Source organism: Gorilla gorilla, chromosome 1 (assembly GCF_029281585.2).
Source record: "Gorilla gorilla gorilla isolate KB3781 chromosome 1, NHGRI_mGorGor1-v2.1_pri, whole genome shotgun sequence".
Lineage (NCBI taxonomy): Eukaryota > Metazoa > Chordata > Mammalia > Primates > Hominidae > Gorilla > Gorilla gorilla.
The window spans coordinates 127,341,323-127,364,661 of NC_073224.2; the positions used below are offsets into that span (position 1 = coordinate 127,341,323).

Consider the following 23,339-nt stretch of genomic DNA (forward strand, 5'->3'; position numbering starts at 1 on the left):
GGGTATATACCAAAAATGGATGTTCATGTACGTTTTGAATGTATAATTCAAAAACATATGTTCATGCAAAAACTTGTACACCAATGTTCATAGCAGTGTTATTCATAATAGCCTGAAAATGGAACAAACCAAATGTTCATCAGCTGATAAGGGGATAAACAAAATGTGGTATATAATGGAACGTTATTCAACTACAAAAATGACTGATATACTGATACAATACATGTTACAACATGGATGAACCTTCAAAACATTATGCTGAAAGAAATAAGTTAGACACAAAAGACTGCACATTCTATTATTTCACCTATAGAAATGTCCAAAATAGTCAAATCCATAGAGACAGATTGTAGATTGGTAGTGTCAGGATGAGGGGAGGAGGAAATTGGGAAATATGGGAAATACTCTGGAATTGGATAGTGGTGATGGTTGTACAACATTGTGAATATACTAAAAATTACTGAGTTGTACACCTTAAAGTTGGTAAAATGCTGAATTTTATGTAATGTGGATTTGATCTCAACTTTTTAAAAAAGGGATAAATCAAAGATGAGTGAGTCCACTTTAGATTTTATGCCTGCGTAAATTTGGAGAATAATATTGCATTAACAGAGATGAGTTAGTTTGAAAAGGGAGCCTGCTATTTTAGGACAAATGGCAAATTTGACTTTAAACATGTTCAAATGCTTCAAACTGAAGGCTCTACATTTGATTGGAAACTATGACTTCCAATAGATGCCTAGTGAGACTTCAGGGTTAGAAATAAAATTTAGAAACCTTCAACATAGACTCTAGTAGGGACTGGGAGTATGAAATACCTCCTAAGAAGAGAGCCCCGTCTTTGCCTATCACCGTCTACTCTCTCTCTGAGAAGGCCCAATCCTTTAAAATAAACCCTTACCAACCTCAAAATGGCCCACCCTGAGATAACAAAATGAATGAAATGTAGGAGTAGGGGTAATGCTATTTTTGTTTGAAGCTGTCCAATCTGCAGTAGGGCTTCTTCCCTCCTCTTCCTCCTCCTCTTTCTCCTCCCTCTCTTCCCCCTCCCTCTCCCCCTCCTCCTCTCCTTTTTCCTCCTCTTCTTCCTCCTCCTCTTCCTCCTTCTCTTCCTCCTCCTCCTTAAGACAGAGGGCCTAATCTTTTAATGAGGAAAATCTACTGTTCATTTTCTCAAAGCATTAAGACACCTAGAAAGGATTGTGTTAACATTTTGGTGAATATTCTCCATTGGGAGTTTTCAGCAGAAGAGTGATATGACCCAATTATGTTTCTAAGAGATCACTCTGGTTGCTGAGTGGCGAATAGACGGGAGATGGTATTTGGTGAGACCAGACAGGACAGTTTCTCCCTTTTGGCAGCGAATCTCCCTGGAAATAAAATTTGTCAGTTGCTCTTTCAAAATCAGGTTCTTCTCTGATTTTAAGGTGAAATATATATATACATTTATACAACACACACAGAAACACGCATGCACACCAGAGTTCACACAGAATCACTGTAGTTTGATCTTTCATAATTGAAAATATTCTAAAAACTATACTTCATAGTTGAGTTACCAAAGAGCTGTCACCTGCGCTGTGTGTGTGTCTCTCTGTGTATGTGTCTGTGTGTGTGTAGCAGAAATAATTTCTTCAGAAATATTCTAGATTTTATAACCCACTGGGAGAATCTACAAATAGACTTTTGATTTCAGTTTCTCATGGTTATAAAACAAATACATGGCCGGGCGCCATGGCTCACTCACGCTTGTAATCCCAGCACTTTGGGAGGCCGAAGTGGGAGGATCACCTGAGTTCAGGAGTTCGAGACCAGCCTGCCCAACATGGTGAAACCCCATCTCTATTAAAAATGCAAAAACTAGCCAGCCATGGTGGTTCGTGCCTGTAGTCCCAGCTATTCCAGAGGTTGAGGCAGGAGAATCACTTGAACCCGGGAGGCGGAGGTTTCAGTGAGCCAAGACAGAACCACTGCACTCCAGCCTGGGTGACAGGGTGAGACTCCATCTCAAAAAAAGAAAAAAAAAAACAAAAACAAAGACAAGTTTTGAATCTAGGAACTGGTCTGGATGTAGGCAAACATGTCCACTATGGTTAGTTTGCACATAAGAGAAATGCTCCCTTTACAGTGTAAGTCACAGAAGAAAGGGCATTCATACTTTTGGCTGCATGAAGTCTGTACTGCTGTAAATGAAATAAAAATTTCCCACCTTCTGTTGACTCTTCCAAAATTTCATTTCTCTCCTCCAACTCCTGCACAGCCCTCAACTTGCTCTCTCAAGGGCGGAGCCCAGTTTTTTACCAAATAAATGGAGGTCCTCAGGCAGCTTCCTGCTCTACCACTTCTCAGCTGGCACAGTCCTTCACCCACGTGGAAGGAGCCACACAGACACTTCTCTTTTAACTTCTTTGCTCTTGTCGCGTGTGTTCGAACCGGCAGGTCTGATCCTGAAATACGGCCTCAATATGTGCCGCCAGTGTTTCCGTCAGTACGCGAAGGACGTCGGTTTCATTAAGTTGGTCTAAACGATCTTCCTTCAAAGGATTATCCAAGGCATCTACTCAATGAAAAACCATGATAGTTCTTTGTACATAAAATAAACATTTGAAAAAAACCCTTCAAAAAAAAAAAGCTTCTTTGCACCACCCTGAGTTAAGCTGTTAAGAGAGGTATTCCTCTTTAAAGAAAGGAATGCTTATGGAATGAATGGTGTTCCTGGTGACGCACCTCATAAAAATTCATCACCTTGCCTTTCCTCTCCAGTTGTTTCTTTTGAAGGCAGTGGATTTTTTGTTTCAATTTTGACTTAGGACTTTCTCAACCTCTGTCATGTGCAGTTTTATTGCAGTCACTCAGTTTCTTGATACACTCCAGTCCCTTGGTCTTGGTGATGCTACTCTCTTCTGGGGTCTTCAACTTCTCAGGCTCTTTTATGGGCCCCTCGTCCCCTGTCCCTCCACTGAATGTTGGGTTTCTTAGTGTCTGCTTTAGCCTCCTGCACTTTCTCTCTCTCTCTCTTTCTCTCTCTCTCTCTCTCATTTTCCTTGTTATCTCTTTTATTCTTGTGATTATAACAATTGAGTACGTGTGAGTGATTTCCAAATGGACATTTCTCCCAGAGTTTCAGACTATGCATCCTATTGTCTGCCAAGCATCACCACTTGGACGCTTCATTGACACCTCCAACTTGGCATGTCCCAAATTAACTCCCCTACAAATTTATTGCTTCTTTTTAAAGTTAGCCTGCAAAACATCTACTGATTTTAGTTCAGTCATCACTGTATCAGTCAGAATTCTTTTAGGGTAATCATAGAAGAGTTTAGCTTCCTTATATAGACCTTGAGCTAAGAATGTAAAGCCCAGAGCTCATCATTTTCTTTTCTGAAGTTCTCCAGCACACTTAGAAGCAATTAATCAATCCCATTATGGTTTGTATTTTCACTGAAATATTCTACGGCAGCAAATACTTGTTCATCCAAAGCTTTCCTTCTATGGCAGAAGTCAGCAAGCTATGCCTCCTGGGCCAAATCTGGCTTGCCTCTATTTTTGTAAATAAAGTTTTATTGGAACATAACCACGTTCATTCATACACATATGTCTGTGGTTGTTTTTGAGCTACAACCACAGAGTTGAATAGAGACAGAGACTATGCAGAGTCTAGGTGGAGTGTATGCAGCAGAGACTATGTGGCTTCCAATGCCTAAAATATTTATCATCTGTCCCTTTTCAGAAAAAGTTTGCCAACCGTCGTTCTATAGGCATTTGATTAAAGGTGTCAATGTGATAATTTGTGTAACTGTTTGCCACTGCATAATACTAGTGTCCTCTTAACCATTGGAAACAGGGCATTAGGAAAATCAGAGGATGAATTCCAAGTAACCTGGAACCTGTTTAGACAACTCATTCTTCAGGTTCTATACCCCTGGAATCTTGTCTGCTACCAAATTCTCTATCAGGGTTTGTCAGGGAAGCAAAACCACCAGAAGTTGAACCTTACACAATTGTGAGATGTGATTATCCAGTCTCTGTGAGGCTGTTGTCTTTGTGTCTCATGCTGGAGCATGAAGTTTGCATGACTGGCAGTCAGGAAGTGGGAAGACGCATGTAAATGGAGAAAAGGAGGAGGAACAAGCTGAATCCTAGAACCACCAACCGGAACCCAGAAAGATGGATGGATCCTGTGTCAGTCTCTCTCACCTCTAACTTTGATGATGTGGGTGTCTACAGGAGAAGCTGGCACACTTTGTCTTGGAGCTAAATACTCCCCGGCTCAAGAGTTAGAAAAGCTGAAGGAAGATCCAGGAGGAGGTGGAGAAGCTAACTGCAGGACTGGCTGCTGCCCCATGCCAAGGAGATGAAGCAGCAGACAGATGATATCACGTACATGTGAGCTGCATCGGTGCCTAGTGCTCCTGCACCAACCCTTTGCATGTCAAAACATTCTGGGTGCTGCTTCACTTCCACCTTGCAGAACTCACACAAAATGTCTCTTACGGTTTACCCCAGCCAGAAACATATAAGGAAGAGCAGTCTGGGAAATAGCCATTTTAACCAAGTTAACAAATTACAAACCACCATAATCACATTCCCAATTATCAATTGTAATCAAATTATTTAAAATTTTAGTGAAAATATTAAAATATTTAAAATTTCTAATTAAATTATTAAATTTCAGTTTCCCTGTGTATCTGGTCTCAAGTAATGGTGCATCGCTAAGTTTCTAAAGCTAGGTACCCAGATTTCTTCCTCTTCATTTTTATCATTAGTCACGCACCAGACATATTTAGGTTCTCAATGTGTTTCTAATGTCTGTCTTTTAGCAGGGAGCTAGCTAGTTAAGGCTTTCATTATCTTTTGCCTTATTGCTGTCACTGCATCACCAGCCTCCCTGCCTCTCCTTTCGTCCTGCTTAAATCCGTCCCCTTTCTATGGCTGGAATAAGCTGCCTCAAACATAAATTGACCTGCAATATGCTTTCTCCATTTACTTCTCCAGAAAGTTATGATTGACAGTGGAGACTGGGAGTAGGGGGATATTGTGTAAGGTTATGAGTAGCTTCCTTGCTTTTTCTGTAGTTCCTTGTTTTTTTTAATTGTGGTAAAATATAATAGCATAGGCCAGGCACAGTGGCTCATGCCTCTAATCCCAGCAGTTTGGGAGGCCGAGGCAGGCGGATTATGAGGTCAAGAATTGGAGACCATCCTGGCCAACATGGTGAAATCCCATCTCTGCTAAAAATACAAAAATTAGCTGGGCTTGATGGTGCACGCCTGTAGTCCCAGCTACTCGGGAGGCTGAGGCAAGAGAATCGCTTGAACTCGGGAGATGGAGATTGCAGTGAGCCATGATCACACCACTGCACTCCAGCCTGGCGACAGAGCGAGACTCCGTCTCAAAAAAAAGAAAGAAAGAAAAGAGATGGGAACAATAGACACTGGGACTACTAGAGGGGGGAGAGAAGGAGGCAGGCATGGGCTGAAGAACATAGTATCAGGTACTATGCTCACTACCTGGGTGATGGGATTCTCTATATCCCAAACCTCAGCATCACACAACATATCCAAGTAACAAACCTGCATTTGTACTCCATGAATCTAAAATAAAAGTTGAAATTATTTTTTAAAGAATTTTAAAAAATAAACCTAACACAACTGATAGGAATTCAGTGTCTCCAAGGCAAGGATCTCTTGCTAAGGGTGGGATATCACTACCATTGGCAAGTGGGAGAGATCCTTTAGTGTAGGTCCTGGGGATCAGGCTCACTGGGGGTGTAGAATATATGAATGCTTGCAGAAGAATGTAAGTATCACATGTAATAGAGTAGAGTTGGGAAATTTCTCTACTGCCAGGTGATGACTATACAGGGCATCTATTTTAAAAAGTATATAAAGTTCAGGTCATTCCAAAGGCCACTGGGCAAAAACTCAATTCCTCTGTGGTGTAATAGTCCTTTCCTGGAGCAATGCCAGAGGCCCTGTGAACCCTTTTTTATTCCCCAGTGCATTTAGATGGAAACATGCTTTATGTAACTTCAATTCTCGAATTCTTGAGAATGTTTCTCCAAATGCCTTTCAGTGACTATAGATGTTGCGATTGTTTTGTAGACAATACGGTTCTAAACCCAAAGGAGACTCAGTGGGCTTGGTTCCTGGCACATCAAAGGTAAACAAATGCATTTAGGACAAAATGAATAGTGGTAGATGCCCCCCATGAAGGGCCAGATGTGGGGCGTAGGCTGACTCAGCAGCCACAACAAAAGAGAGACATCCTCACCAGAACCTCCTCCTCATGCGCTTTCAGAGCCCTTAGTCACACACAGATGTGTAGTGTTTCTAAACAGTGAGCCTGGTACTAGAAAGACCTCGCCATTTCTGTAGACACATGGAGGGGAGTGAGTGAAAAACTTCCCAGCTCAAATGCCCCTTCCCTGTATGGTCAACTTGAGAGCAAGGAGTCGCCCAGGTACAACCTGGTTTTCTGCACAGGATCTTGTCCATCATATGTATTTGATAAATGTTTGATATGAGATCCAATTCCAGAGGCACAAATTGTGTTTTTTTGGTGAAATTGATGTGGTTTTCTGCACATCATAGGAAGTGTATTTTTCATGGCTGGTATCATCCATAACATCATCCTGATATGCTCAGTTTTCTGAGCCAACTCTTTTTAAAAACTGTGAAAATGCCATATGAGCTAACAAATAGCAAATAAGTGGTATGATATCCTAAATGCTTAGGTATTTAAGGAAAGTATTTTAAAAAAATAGTAAGAGGGCCATTTTAGTAGTAAGGGTACAGGGAGGAAAATGCCCTTAAATAAATGAATAGTAAAGTGGTCCAACAAAAAAGATCACATCTGTTTTCATCCTGGTCATCATAGCCCCCATATGTTTCATATTGCTAATTACATTGTTTTAATTTTACTTAAAATGTATTATTCTAGATTAGGTATGCCTTCAGGCTTGGTAAAATAAGATTGCTCTTTCAGAGATGTAATATTTTTATTCCTTAGCAATTATGGAGTGAATCCAGACTACTTTCTTTCTAATTCTTTAAAATAATGGGGGCACTCCTTTAAAACAATAAAAGGGAAAGCTCCTCTTTAAAGACGAAATCTCTGGTGTCCTTTCTGATGTTCTAAGATAAATTTTAAAGTACTGCTTGGACTTTTGATCTCTTTGGTCTCATTTTCTCAAAAAGGGAAATTTCTTCTTTAAAAAAGAATGCTTTATGAACATATCTTTTGTGTCATAATTGCTGTTTATACACCTGCCTGCATCACTGAATGATGCCCTGATGTCAGATGCTCAGCAAGTCTTCACTGAACACCGTGGAGAGCTCTGTGCTGGGCTAGGAGCTATAAATGAATCCAACACAAGATATTTATTGAGCTCCTCCACTCTGTTGGACATTGGAATACAACATTTAAAAGGATAGTCCCTATGTTCAGAAAGCTCAGAATCCAGGTGAACAAATAGGCATACAGCCATTTGGACAGCCTTGTGCTAGAAGTGAGTGCCCTGGGAGGAGTAAGAGGGAGCCATTGCTCCAATGGTGGGGAAGAGGGACTTTTTTTTTTTTTTTTTTTGAGACGGAGTCTTGCTTTGTCGCCCAGGCTGGAGTGCAGTGGCGCGATCTCGGCTCACTGCAAGCTCCACCTCCCGGGTTCACGCCATTCTCCTGCCTCAGCCTCCCGAGTAGCTGGGACTACAGGCGCCCACTACCACGCCCGGCTAATTTTTTGTATTTTTAGTAGAGACGGGGTTTCACCGTGTTAGCCAGGATGGTCTCGATCTCCTGACCTCGTGATCCGCCCGCCTCGGCCTCCCAAAGTGCTGGGATTACAGGCGTGAGCCACCGCGCCCGGCCCAAGAGGGACTTTTTAGAGAGCAGGTGATACATGACTCTAGGCCTTGAAGGATGAGTGCAATTTCACCAGTTAAAGAAGAGTTAGGTGAAAATAGTGGGGGCATAAGTTTGGGTAGCTAAGGTGGTTGCAGGAAAACTTGAAAACCAGGGGGAAGAATTTGAACCTGAATTGCTAAGTACTAGGAAGCAGTCAACTGCAGACTTCCTGATGGCATGACTGGTGCAATGTTGAAGGAAAATTGGCCAGACATAATGTACTGGAGACAGGTGGCCTGGAGGCAACCATGTAGTTCTTGCAGCACCAGTCATTGGAAGGTGAAAAAGCCTGGGCCTGGGGCATGAATGAAGGATTGGAGAGGAAAGGAAGGGACAACCACACGGAGGAACAGTGCTTGGCACAGGGAAGGAGATGAATACATGCCTGTTGAGAGAATGAATATTTAATGGGTAATTAACAGGACTTGAAGTATCAAAAAAAGGGGTGAACATGAAGCATGGCTATAACTCTAAGGATTTGAACATAAATGACAAAAAAAATGGTTTCTCATTGCACTGACAGGGATTGCGGGTATGAGCGATGAAATGGATTCAAAGAAAAAGAAATTAACTCAGTCCTGGTAAACTCCTGCTGGGTACAGTTTTGCTTCCTTCTCCTGAGTATAGGACTTCGTATACAGCAATTTATCGTAATCATTAATAGGAAGTTAATAGTGCAAGTAAGTAAGGGAAATGAGGGCATGGCTTTCAATGTTGTGTCCTAAGATGGCTCATCTTAGGGATTTTCCCAAAGTGCTGCTAGGACTTTTAGCTTCTTTGGCCTCAGTTTCCTCATCTGAAAAATGTGGAAGTTGATCTGTGTCTAGCTAATGTCCTTCTAATATTAATAATGAGTGACTCTTCTTTTTGTTGATATCAGTGTTTTTTTTCTCCTTAAAAAAAACACTTAAAAAATAAACCCCAACTCTTTAGGCCTATTTCTTCCCTCCGATGTGAGCAGAGAAAACGAATGTATGAGGCACAGGAGAAGCTAAAGGACTTATGAGCTGAAGGGCTATTTCTCACTGGTTTAGAGGATCCCGTTGCCATAAATGGAAGTGGTGTTTGGAGTGTTGTTTTTGCCACATCTCCTGGACTTAAATGGAACTAAATTCTCTTGCAGAGTTGGAGAAGAGAAGGGAGGAGAGGAGGGGGTGCCTGGGCTGGAAGCTGGCTGCTGGTCTGTGCACTGAAGGTCCAAGTTCAAATATGCTTGCAGGAAAGCTTCAGTTCAATGCTCTCTCCTCATACAATGAAGCTGTTGTGTGTCCGGAGGCCGGGAGAAGGCAGCTGGATTTCTAGAGCTCAATGGCTAACATCTTTTTGATTCCTTTTGATTGTTCTCTGTTGGAGACATCACACAGGACACACTCATTTCTACGTGAGTCTGGAGAGTAAAATCCTGGCCACTCATTGTTGTAAAGTCTCAGAAACAAGCAGCACATTCCAAACAGGAGTTATCGACCCTCATTGGCACATGTTCTCAGTGATTGCTGAGCAATATGTGAATAACACCTTTCAGTAAGACAAGGGGCAATTAAACGCTGTATCCTCACTTTAAACATTTGCTCTGCCTACGATGACCGTTTCAGGTGGGCAAGTTCTTGGACTGCTGGGTCCTTTTGCCGTGTTAGTTTAATTTTGTAAACTACCCCTACAGGAATGTGTTGAACAAATGCCCATCTGATTTCAAAAGTCCAGAGGGATTCCATGCCCACTGCTTACAGCATCTAATCAGATGGTGCCTGAAATGGCTCTGAAGCTCTCCTTGGAACAATTTCTAGAGTGATACGTATACGTATATTGCACTTAGCGTCTGTGCGATATTTTTTCTGTGATTTCTCTTTCAACAGAATGAAGTGTAAGGAAGTTGGCACAAAAGGAAGCTGGAGTTTAGAGGTGGGGTGGGTGGATACATTTTGATACAATAGTTAACATTCATTCAGTGCTTCTCAGTGTCAGGCACTGTTGAGGTACTTCATGAATTTAATTCATTGAATCCTCAATATTAGTCTATAAGGTAGGTGTTATTCTCTTGATCACCTTAAAAATGGGAATACTGAGGCACAAATAGGTTGTCATGAAGCTGATAGGTAGTTGAGCTAGGGTCCTAAATCTGGAACTTAGAGCTAGATATTATACTAATTTCCTGTGAGCTGGGTGTTCCCCTAACTTTTGTGTCTCTTTGTTTCCTGATAGCCATGTTGTGTTTTAGTTCGGAATGCAGCTCTTAACTGTTCATTGACTTTATGCACCGATTCCTATACATAAGATAAGTAGAAAGTGATGGGAGAGTAAATAGGGGGTGGAGAGTAAGGGAGGAAGTCAGCATTGAGTCCACACTCACACATATGCACATGCACATTCTCATACATACACACACACACAACACACACACACACACACACATCTGCCCCCTTGATTTTACATTTACATCATTCATGTGCTCCCAGAGGCTGCTTTCCTGCCAGGTTATACATAGACCTTCCCTGAGGGATCAGTTCTTCCCACTTCAGGTCATGGGAAGGGGCAGGAAAAAGATGACTTCTTTTCAAAGGGCCTGCTAGAAAACCATGTTTGGAGAGAACACTTATAAAAATTGATCAATTAAACAGCAACCGTAAACACCGAACATCTAAGAGTGAGACAATGCAATCGTCAACTCTCAGATCATGGCAGCAAACCAGTCCTGTCCTTTAGGAGCTCAGCATAGACAAAAGCAAACACCAGTTCTGACCTCTCCTCTCCCTGACATTCCCACAACCCAGGATGCCAAGATTGTCGTTTTGGGACATGTTTTGTGATATGCTGTCATGTACACTACAGTTTGTTACACCCTGGATTTAAAAACAACTCCAACTCCTGCAATCATACAATTGAATGCTGTGTTGTCATTACAATGAATGAGGTTGTATTAATATTGAAAGATACCCATGATATGTTCATTAGGTGATATAAGTTTGTGGAACAACATGCATGGCACGATTCCATTTGTATAATGAAGATAAAAATGCATGCATAATAGCAATAATAAAATACATAATAATATCTATATCTTTCTTATTATATAGAGGCATTATTGTAAGTGTTTTACATTTATTAACTTATCCTCAGAACAAATCTATGAAGTGGATACTAATAGTATCTCAATTTTATATGAAGAAACCAAAGTATAGAGAGGTTAAGTAACTGGCCCAAAGTCACCCAACTAGTAAATGGGCAAGTCAGAATTCAGACTCAGGCATACTGGCTCCAAAATGTTTATTATTAACCAATATGCTGTACTGGCCGGGCATGGCGGCTCATGCTTATAATCCCAGCACTTTGTGGGCCGAGGTGGGTGGATCACTTGAGTTCAGGAGTTCGAGACCAGCCTGGGCAAGGTGAAGAAACTCCATCTCTATGATAAATACAAAAAATTAGCCAAGTGTGGTGGCACACACCTGTAATCCCAGCTACTTGGGGGGCTGAGGCAAGAGTATCACTTGAGCCTAGGGAGTGGAGGCTACAGTGAGCCTAGATCATGCCATTGCACTCCAGCATGGGTGACAAAGTGAGACCCTGCCTCAAAAATAAATAAATAAAGCTCTACTGTAAGCAACGTGTAAGTACAGAAATATTCTAGACAAATACACAACAAACTGCTAATAATGGTTAGCTAAGAGATGTGGAAATGACAGATGGGATGAAGGATGGGAAAGGATATTTTAATTTTATATACTTTTATACTTTTTGGTATCATTCTTAAACTATTTTATTACTTGTTTACAATTTTTAAGTTCCATTAAGGAATGCAGATAACCATTGAATCTGTGGTAGCCTAGTTAAAAAGATTGAACAGATTATTTCCAGGAATCAAGGTATGGTGAGGAATTTGGATATTTAACACTGTCAGCTTCAATAACCCACACTTAAATATGAAGTCTCAGTGGATGGGAAAAAACTTGTGTCCTCCACGTACAGAAATGAAGTATTTTGCATATTTAAAAAGTTAACCAATAATTATCCTTTTGGGGGACAGTCAGAGGGCCTGTGGATCTAATCATAACATGCTTGGCTCCATCCTGAGACCAGATATTCTGGTTAGGAGGGGCAGTTACTGTTTTAAAGCAGGAGTGGTCTCCTTGTCTTTGAAAAAGGCAAAGGCAGATTGTTCTTCCCCTCTACAGAGCAGTGTGGATAAACAGGGCCACCCACAACCACACTAGTGGGACATCTCAGGCTTCTGTGAGGTAGTCTCACTCCAATAGATTGCAGAAGCTCTTCTACCAGGTCCGCTATCAGCTCATCCACCTTCACCCTTGGACTAGAGCTGAGGTTTCTGGAAGAAGGAGTGTGCCATTGCCTTTCATGCCGGGGCCTTCCTGGTACAAGCCACGGTTAGGCAACACTCAGCCCTGAGTGGTGTCCCACAGAGACCATCACCTCTTTCAGGGGCTCACAGGGGGCACTTTTATAAGAAGGACTGAGTTTCTTTTTTCCTTTTGCTGTTTCTTTTTAAAAATCTTAAAAGTAGAGACAGGGTCTCGCTATGTTGCCCAGGCTGGTCTTGAACTCCTGGCCTCAAGCGATTCTCCTGTCTCAGCCTCCCACAGTGCTTGGATTCCAGGTGTGAGCCACTGCACCCAGCCCAGGGACTGAGTTTCTGGAACAGGCAGCCTCTGAAGGACTATCAGCCAAGTCCAAGAACAGCCATTCACTTGGAATACTTCTGGAGAGTGCAAATGAGATTTTCTTAGTTTTTCCTGGGCCTGGATGGACTTCATCTTAGGGCATGGCATGTTTTCACCGTGATAAATATAAAGAGGTGCCATCTTCATATCTCCTTCCTGTGGTTGAGGAGATAGATATGGGAGTCCAGAGAAACCAAGGTGGCTAGTTTGCAGAACAGAGTACCGAACAGGAGAGAGTTGTACCCAGACAGAGAAAGCTTTGGAGATTTGAAGAGGGTCTCCCCGAAGCCTTCAGCTGAGTGAGTTCTGGTTAGCACATGCATGTGAGAAAACTACCTTAAGTTAGGAAAGGAACCATGCCAAAGAAGCAGAGTACAGGGCTATAATCTTTCCTCCCAGCCAGAGTGAAAACCTCATAATTAATATGGTTTGGGGTAGAATACTTAGATATTGTCTCAGTGGTAGGACAAAGTAGCCTTAGACCAACAGTCGCATCTAACAAAGTTTTCCTTTGTTTTTCTTTATTTTTTGTTAAAACATCTTTTTTCACCTAACAAAGTTTAAAAATAACATAATTATGTTCCAAAACAAAGCTTATAAATATTTATAGGAAGCCAGGTGTGATGGCACATTCCTGTATTCACAGCTACATGGGAGGCAGAGGCAGGAGGATCACTTAAGCTCAGGAGTTTGAGTACAGCCTGGGCAACATAGAATCTGTCTCTTAAAAAATAAATAATTAATTAATTAAAAAATAATATTTACAGGGATACAAACATATCTAGCACTAACAAGATAAAACTCACAAGGCCTGCCATCCAATCAGAAAATCATCTGGCATGTAAAGGAACAGAAATCTGATTCACAGTGAGGAGCAAAATAAAAAGAAACAGACCCAGAAATGACACACTTGATAGAATTAGTAGACAACGTTTAGTAGTAGTTGTGTATTTTATGTGTTCAAGAAGGCAAAGATAGAGCATGTTAGATAGAGACATGGAAGACATAAAAATAGACCTGAATGAAGTTCTGGAGATGAAAATGACAGTATCTGAGATTTAACATCCAGCAGATTAAATACTGTGAATAAAAGATCAGCAAACGTGAAGACATAGCAATACAAATGATACCAAATGAAACATAAAGAGGAAAAATAATGTTTTGGGTTTTTTTTTTTTCTTTTCTGGAGACAGGTGTTGCTCTGTCACCCAGGCTGGAATGCAGTGGCATGATCTTGGCTTACTGCAACCTCTGCCTCCCAGGCTCAAGCAATCCTCCCACCTCAGCCTCCAGAGTAGCTGGGACTACAGGTGCATGCCACCACACCTAGTTAATTTTTGCATTTTTTGTAGAGACGAAGTTTTGCCATGTTGCCTAGGCTGGTCTCGAGCTCCTGAGCTCAAGCAACCTATCTGTCTTCACTGTGCCTGGCCTAAAAGAATGTTTAAAAGTGAAAAAGCATGAGTAAGCTATGGCAAAACTTCATACAGCCAAATATACTTGTAAATAGAGTTCTCTAAAGGAGAGGAGAAATAGGGATGGACAGCAAAAATGTTTGAAGAAGTAATGGTTGAGGAATTTCCAACTTTGATTAATGCTGTAAAGTCAAATATCCAAGAAACTTAATGAACCCCAGGCAAAATAAACAAAAAGCCTCATGAATAATTACATCAAGAAACATCATTATCAAATTGCTCAAAAGCAGAGATAAAGATAAAATCTTAAAAACATTCAGAAAAAAAACCCCTACATTACATATAGAGGAACAAAGATAAAAATGGCAGAAGACATCATGTCAGAAACAATGTAAACCAGAAGACTGTGGAACAACATCTTTAAGGTACTGAAAGAAAAAAATTTTTCAAAACCCAACAAAAATGTCTTTCAACAATGACAATTTCAGGCATTTCAAATGGCTTTTCCAGACTTATAAAAAGTAAGGGAATTTGTAACCAGCAGAGCTGCGCAACAATAAATGTTAAAGGAAGTTCTATTGGCAGAAGGAAAACAATATCAGAAGGAAATCTGGATCTATACAAAGGAATAAAGAGCAATGGAAATGGTAAATATATAGGTAAATATAAAAGATCTTTTATTATTTAAAAAAATCTCTTTAAAAATAATTGTGCAAAACAAAAACAATAACATTATATTGGAAGGTTTATAACATAAAGAAGTAAAATGTATAACATTAACACAAGGAAGGGAAAATGGATATATTGTTTTAACATATTTTGTGTGAAATGGTATAATATTATTTGAGGGTAGCCTGAATACTATAAACCTTTTGTTACAAAAATAATAAAAAAGAGTTATAGCTAATGAGCCAACACAAAAGATAAAACAGAATCATTTAAAATACTCAGTTACAAAGACAAGGCAAGAATGTCTCCTATCACCACTGTTTTTCATTATTGTACTGGAAGTTCTAGCTAATGCAATAAGACAAGAAAAAAGAAAAAAAAGGTATACAGATGGGAAGAAAGAAACAAAACTCTCTGTTTTTGCAAATGACGTGATTATAGAAAATTCCAAAGAATAAACAGGAAAAAACCTCCTAGAATTAATAACCAATTATGAAGAAGTTTCAGGATGCAAGGTGACTATTACAAAAGTCAATTGCTTCTCTATACAAGGAATAAACAACTGAATTTTGTAATTAAAAACACAATACTATTTATATTATCATCCCCAAAATAAAATACTTAGGCATAAATCTAACAATATAAGTACAACATCTATATGAGAAAAACTATAAAACTCAGATCAAAAATAAAAAAGAACCAAATAAATAAAGAGATATTCCATTATCATGGATAGTAAGACGCAATATTATCAAGATGTCAGTTCTTCCCAACTATATCTATAGTTCTGAAACTATATCTATAGTTCTGAAAATTCCACCAAGTTATTTTGTGGGTATTAACAAACTGATTCCAAAATTTATATGGAGAGACAAAAAACCCAGAATAGCCAACACGATATTAAAGGAGAACAAAGTCAGAGGACTGATACTACCTGACTTCAAGACTCACTATAAAGCTATAATAATCAAGGCAGTGTAGTATTGGCAAATGAACAGACAAGTAGATCAGTGGAACAGAATAGAAAGGCCAGAAGTAGACATATATAAATATGGTCAATTGATTTTTGACAAGTGAGCAAAGGCAATACAATGTCTCCATTGTAAGAAAGATAGTATTTTCAACCAATGGTGATGAGCAAATGACATCCACATGCAATAAAATAAAATAAAATCTGGACACAGACCTTACATCTCTCACAAAAATTAACTCGAAATGGATTATAAACTTAAACATAAAATGCAAAACTATAAGACTCCTAGAAGGTAATGCAGGAGAAAATCTAGATGACTTTTGGATATGATGATGCCTTTTTATATACAACTCCAAAAGCATGATCCATGAAAAAAAAATTGACAAGTTAGACTTCATTACAAAAAAACTACTTTTCAAAAAAACAATGTTAAGAGAGAATGAGGTGATAAGCCACAGACTGAAAGATAATTTTTGCAAAAGACATATCTGATACAGGACTGTTATCCAAAATATACAAAGAGCACTTAAACCTCAACAACAAAAAAATGAACAATCTAATTAAAAGATGGGCAAAAGACCTGAACAGACGGCTCGCCAAAGATGATATAAGGATGGCAAATAAGCATATGAAAAGATGATCCATCTCATATGTCACTAGAAATTGCAAATTAAAACAACAATAAGATAACACTACACAACTATTAGAATGGCCAAAATTCAAAACATTAATAGCACTAAATGCTGGTGAGGATATAGAACAGGATGCATTCATTGCTGGGGGAAATGCAAAATGGTGAAGCCATAATAGTTTTTGTTTGTTTGTTTGTTTGTTTGTTTATTTGTTTTGAGACAGAGTCTCGCTCTGTCTCTCAGGCTGGAGTGCAGTGGTGCAGTCTTGGCTCACTGAAACCTCTGCCTCCTAGGTTCAAGTGATTCTGCTGACTCTGCCTCCTGGGTAGCTGGGACTACAGGCATGCACCACCTTGCCCAGCTAATTTTTTGTATTTTTAGTAGAGACAGGGTTTCACCATGTTGGCCAGGCTGGTCTCAAACTCCTGACCTCAAATGATCCACCTGCCTCGGCCTCCCAAATGCTGAGATTACAGGCGTGAGCCACTGCGCCTAGCCAAAGAAATTAGTTTTAAATATAAAGACATAAATGGGATAAAAGTAACAAGATTAAAAATCATACACCATGGTAACACTCATCAACAGAAAGTTGCAGAGGTTCTATTAATATCAAAGTAGATTTCAGAGCAAAGAATATTACTAGGGATAAGGAGAGTAATTTCATAGCGATAAAAAGGACAATTCATCAATAGGACCTAGTAATTCTAAACTGTTATGTACTTAATAACAGAGCTTCAAAATACATGAAATGAAAACTGTTAGAAATGCAAGAAGAAACAGACAAATTCATAATTATAGTCAAAATTTTAAATCCTCTCCCTCAGTAATTTTAGAACAAGTAGACAGGAAGTCAGCAAGCATACAGAAAGACTGAATTACACCATCAATAAACTAGGCCAAACTGGCAGTTATAGACCTATCCACACAACAACAGTAGAATACATATCTTTTTCAAGTGCACATAGAACATTTACCAATTAAACATAAGTTTCAATACATTTAAAAGGATTTAGATCATACAAACTGTTCTCTCAACACATGGAATTAAATTAGAAGTCAATAATAACAAGACAACAGGAAAATCCTAAAATATTTAGAAATTAACACATTTTTAAATAATCTACAAGTCAAAGAAGAAATCAAAAGGTAAATTAGAGGCCAAGAGGGGTGGCTCATGCCTGTAATCCCAGCACTTTGGGAGGCCGAGTCAGGCAGATGGCTTGAAGTCAGGAATTTGAGACTAGCCTGGCCAACATGGTGAAACCCTGCCTCTACTAAAAATACAAAAGGTAGTAGAGTATGGTGGCATGCACCTGTAATCCCAGCTACTCGAGAGGCTGAGGCAGGAGAATCACTTAAACCCGGGAGGCGGAGGTTGCAGCAAGCCGAGATCATGCCACCGCACTCCAGCCTGGGTGACAGAGTGAAATTGTGTCTCCAGAAAAAAATAGGGGTAGGGGGCATAAATTAGGAAGTACTTTGAAATAAATAAGAGTAAAGTAAAAATATAACATCAAAATTTGTAGAACACAGCTAAAGCAGTGCTTAGAGGGAAATTGATAGCACTAATTATCTATATTACCAAGTGTTCCAGAAAGTGACAAAACCATACTACTGACAAGTTTATTTCACCCAGTGTGGTAGAAAAGGCACGACTCCAGTAAATATGTCGTTTAAAATTTTTTTTACAGAATAAAAAAGGTCTCAAATAGATTTCCTCAATTTTCACCATAAGAAAGAAAAAGAAGGCCGGGCGTGGTGGCTCACGCCTGTAATCCCAGCACCTTAGGAGGCTGAGGTGGGCAGATCACGAGGTCAGGAGATCAAGACCACCCTGGCTAACACGGTGAAACCCCATCTCTACTAAAAATACAAAAAATTAGCCAGGCATAGTGGCAGGCCCCTGTAGGCCCAGCTACTTGGGAGGCTGAGGCAGGAGAATGGCATGAACCTGGGAGGCGGAGCTTGCAGTGAGCCGAGATTGCGCCGCTGCACTCTAGCCTGGGCGACAGAGCAAGATTCCGTCTCAAAAAAAAAAAAAAAGAAAAGAAAAGAAAGAAAGAAAGAAACAAGAAGAGTAAACTAAACTCAGTGCAAGCAGAAGAGAAAAAATAAAGATAACAGCATAAATCAGTGAAATAGAAAACAAAAAAAACCAGAGAAAATCGTTGAAACAAAAGCAGATTCTTCGAAAATATTAATAAAATTGATAAACCTTAGTCTGATTGATCAAGAAAAAAGACTAAATTAATAATATCAAGAATTAAAAAGGGCACATCACTACGGCTCCCATACACACTGAAAGGAGAATCAGTAAATATTATTTACAATTTTATGCCAAGAAATTCAACAATTTAGATAAAAGGGAACAAAAATTTTAAAGACAAACTGTCAAAGCTAAATAAATTAAATTTATATTACAAATTTTCACATAAAGAAAACTCGAAGCCCGTATAGTTTTACTGGTAAATTTTATCAAACATTTAAGGATGAAAGATTACCATTTCCACATAAACTCTTCCAGAAATTGAAGAAAATACTTCCCAGCTCGTTCTATGAAATCCACTCTTTGTGACAACCTATTCAGTTTCCAGCATTGCTTTGTTATTGAAATCAGACGACATTACAGGAAAAAAAAATCATAGACCAATAGCTGTCATTAGATAGATGGGGAAAAAAACCATAAAATCTTTAGCAAAGTTGAGTCTAACAATATATAAAAAGGATAATATGGTACATAGTGTCCAAGTGGGCTTTATCCCAGAAATGAGAGGTCGATTCACTATGCAAAATCCAATTTATAATCCATATATTAACATCTAAAATAATAAAAACCATATCATTGTGTCAGGAAACAATTTTTGACAAAATTCAGTATCACCAATATAAACTCTTAGTAAAGCAGGAATAGAAAAAAACATTCTCAATGGGATATAAGGCATCTGTGAAAAAACTACAACAAACATCATAGTTAATGATAAAAGACTGAATGCTTTCCCCCTAAGATCAGGAAGAAGTAAGCATGGCCACTCTCTCCATTTCTATTTAACATTGTGCTAAAGTTAGCCAGTGGAATAAGGCAAGAAAAAGAAGTAATAGACATTCTGATTGGAAAGGGATGAGTATGACTTCTTTTTTTGCAGATGAAATGATTGCCTGTGTAGAAAATCCTACATAAGTTCAATACACAAAAAGTAATTGTATTTCTCTATTCTAGTAATGAACATGAGACACTGAAATTTAAGAACAATACCAGCCAGGCGCGGTGGCTCATGCCTGTAATCCCAGCACTTGGAGAGGCCGAGGCGGGCAGATCACGAGGTCAGGAGTTCGAGACCAGCCTGACCAACACAGTGAAACCCCATTTCTACTAAAAATACAAAAGTTAGCTGGGCATGGTGGCGTGCGCCTGTAATCCCAGCTACTCAGGAGGCTGAGGGAGGAGAATTGCTTGAACCCGGGAGGTGGAGGTTGCAGTGAGCTGAGATCATGCCACTGCACTTCAGCCTGGGTGACAGAGCGAGATTCCGTCTCAAAAAAAAAAAAAAAAAAGAATAGCAACAAACAATACTTAAGAATACATTTAATAAAAGGTTTGTAAAATCTGAACACTGAAAACTACAAAGAATTGCTGAGAGAAATTAAAGAACGACAAATAAAGTGGAGAGATATGATGTGTGTGTTCGTAGATTGTAAGATTATGTGTTGTTGAATTGGCAATTCTCTCCTAAACTGATTTGTCAATTTAACACAATCCAATCAAATTCCTAGAAGACTTTTTTGAAGAAATTGAAAAGCTGATTTTAAAATGTATGTGAACATTCAAAAGACCTAGAATAGCCAAAACAACTTTGAAAAAGAACCAAGTTGGAGTACCAATAATACCTAATTTCAAGACTTTCCGTAAAATGACAACAATCAAGATGATGTGGTATTGGTATAAAGATAGACAAATAGATTGATGTAACACAATACAGAGCAAAAATGGAAATAAACCCATACGTATATGGTCAATTGATTTTCAAGAAAGGTGCCAAAACAACTGAGTGGGTAAAGGACAATCTTTTCAACAACTGGTGCTGAAGCAATTAAATAGTCATATGCAATAAAATGAACCTCAACCCTTACCTCATACCATATACAAAAATTAACTTGAAATGTAATATTGACTTGAATGTAAGACTAAAACTATAAAATTTCTAGGAGAAAACACAGGAGAAGGTCCTAGTGGCCTTGGGTTTGGCAAAGATTTCTTAAATATAACACAAAAGCACAAAATACACAAGCAAAAATTAACAATAAAGATGAAATCTTTTGTCCTTCATAAGGCACTCTTAAGAATGTAAAAAGTTGGCCACAAACCAGGAGAAAAGATTTGCAAATCTTATATCTGACAAAAGACTTATAACTAAAATATACAAAGAATTCTAACAACTTCATTAAGAATATGAATAACCCAATAGAAAAATGGGCACAAAATTTAATAGTTACTTCACCAAGGATGACATACAAATGTCAAAAAAGCACATAAGAAGATGCTCAGTCTCAATGGTTAGTAGGCATATGCGAATTAAAATGAGATGCCATTATGTAACCACTACAATGGCTAAAACGAAAGCAACTGACCATTCCAAGCACAGGTGAGGATGTATGTGGAGAAACTGGAACTCTCATACATTACTGGTGGGAATGTAAAATGATATAATCATTTTACAAGAAAATTTGGCAATTTCTTTAGTGAAATGCATCCACTGTATGATCCAGTCATCCCATAACGAAGTATTCACCCAAAAAACATGTCCTCACAAGACTTCTTCACAAATATTTATGACAACTTTATTTGTAATAGCCCCAAACTGGAAACAATCCAGATGTCCATCAATAGGTGAATGCACAAGCAAATTACGATAGATCCACACAATGGAATCCTACTCAATATTAACAATGAATGAACCACTGATGCACACAACAAATGGATGAATGCCAAAGTTATACAGAAAATACAAACTAATCTGTAATAACAGAGAGCAGATCAATAGTTAGGGGATAGGGTGGGAAGGGGTGGGAGGGAGGGATTACAAAGAGGCATGAGGAGACTTGGGAGCGACGGTGATGGTTTCACAGGTGTATACATATGCCAAAACTTGTATAAGTCAAAGCGTGCACTTTAAATATATGCAATTTATTGCATGCTAATTAGACTTCAATAAAGGTATAAAATAAGGAGAATTCATTTCAGATTACTACCTACCAGCACACAAACATATAACTGAAACAAAAATACCATTGCTATGTACAATGTAGTCTGACATATCCATTCCACTCCATTTAACTGAAAATGCAATGTGGTCATGATCCACTAAGTTGATTTCAGGATTCCTGAATGAGTTGATACCTGTAGTTTGAAAAACACTGTTTTCAGATATATTTGAAAAATGAATGGCTTCCATCCAAAACAGTCTCTTAGTTACATTGACAAGCATCTCTGAGACAGTTTCTGCCTTTACTACTAAATTTCATCTCCCCTTCTATTCACCTGGTTAAGAAATTACACAGCCTTAAAGTAAAAGTTCTCATCTTCCAGTTTCCTGCCCTGGAGACTGAGATTTACTCTCACCCTTTTGCCATCATCATCTTATTATCTTGTTGGCGAGATTGTTGATTTTACGATCTTGTAATAAAAACTTTTCTGTGATGACTCTAGTCGGGAGGAACACATGGGGAGATTTTGGGGAACACTGAGATGGCAGCTACCTGACTGCACATGTACTAAGGTTGTCAAGGCCTTTGGACTTCACTAACATGGGTAGCAGCTGCTATTAACTATCGTTTCCTCCATAAAAGAAAGCAAGCTGGCTCTGGCAGTGAACCCACTCTTTATGACAACCTATTTAGTTTCCTGCAGAATTTACTATTAGTTGTTGTTGTTTTTGACTGTGCATTGAAGACCATATGGAAAGAGGTTTCTGTTCGTCCTGTTTGCTAATGTACAGTATACTAACAGTGGTTAACCGGGTCTGTGTACAACAGGGCCCAGCAAAGAAGAGAAAAAGACGGCCAGGTGCGGTGGCTCACGCCTGTAATCCCAGCATTTTGGGAGGCCGAGGCAGGTGGATCACCTGAGGTCAGGAGTTCAAGACCAGCCTGGACGATATGGTGAAACCCCATCTCTATTAAAAATACAAAAATTAGCTGGGTGTGGTGGCAGATGCCTGTAATCCCAGCTACTCAGGAAGCTGAGGGAGGACAATCACTTCAACCTGGGAGGTGGAGGTTGCAGTGAGCCGAGATCATGCCACTGCACTCCAACCTGGGTGACAGTGAGACTCCATCTCAAAAAAAAAAAAAAAAAAAAAAGAAGAGAAAAAGGCATTAAGCTCGAGGAGGGAAAGAGAGAACAAAAAAAATGATAAAGAAACCTGGGCTTGGGTTAGTTTCAACTCTGCTGTGAATGAGTCATCCTGTATGCAACTTGATAATTATATGCCTGGTGGTCTCTCTTTGATTACACATCTCTCCGTGTCACAGGCTGTGGAGTCATTTGCAAATTCAGTCCATTTTGTGTTCATAAAGATTTTAATAAATTAATGTGGAACCAAAAGGAAATGAAACTCAGGCAGAAGTTTGAGTTGTGATTCTGCCCTCAGCTCTTTTAAACAATGGCTGAAGATAAGAAACACAAAGTGCTGCCATTATTTCCCAAGACCATGATCTTCTCAGTGGTTCCAGAAGAACTAGTGGAGTAGGTGCTCAAACCAAGCCTCATAGCACACTCAGGGGACACAGGACTGTAAACAAGAGCTTAAATTCCTAGTTGGGGCTGGGTGCGGTGGCTCACGCCTGTAATCCCAGCACTTTGGGAGGCCGAGGTGGATGGATCACCTGAGGTCGGGAGTTTGAGACCAGCCTGGCCAACATGGTGAAACCTCGTCTCTACTAAAAATACAAAAATTAGCTGGGCGTGGTGGCAGACACCTGTAATCCCAGCTACTTGGGAGGATGAGGCAGGAGAATCGCTTGAACCCGGGAGGCAGAGGTTGCGGTGAGTCAAGATCATGCCACTGCACTCCAGC

The 23,339-nt window shown here is 39.5% G+C and overlaps 1 protein-coding gene and 1 long non-coding RNA gene across 2 annotated transcripts in view; both read left to right on the forward strand.

Moving 5' to 3' along the window:
• LOC101127788 (adenosine receptor A3) overlaps positions 1 to 23,339 on the forward strand; it is a 78,604-nt gene that overhangs the window by 19,340 nt on the left and 35,925 nt on the right. The window lies entirely within an intron of this gene.
• Positions 7,333 to 9,433, forward strand: LOC134758448 (uncharacterized). Its single transcript, XR_010133647.1, has 3 exons — positions 7,333 to 7,465; positions 8,428 to 8,584; positions 9,028 to 9,433. It is a non-coding gene; the product is annotated as an uncharacterized lncRNA (long non-coding RNA).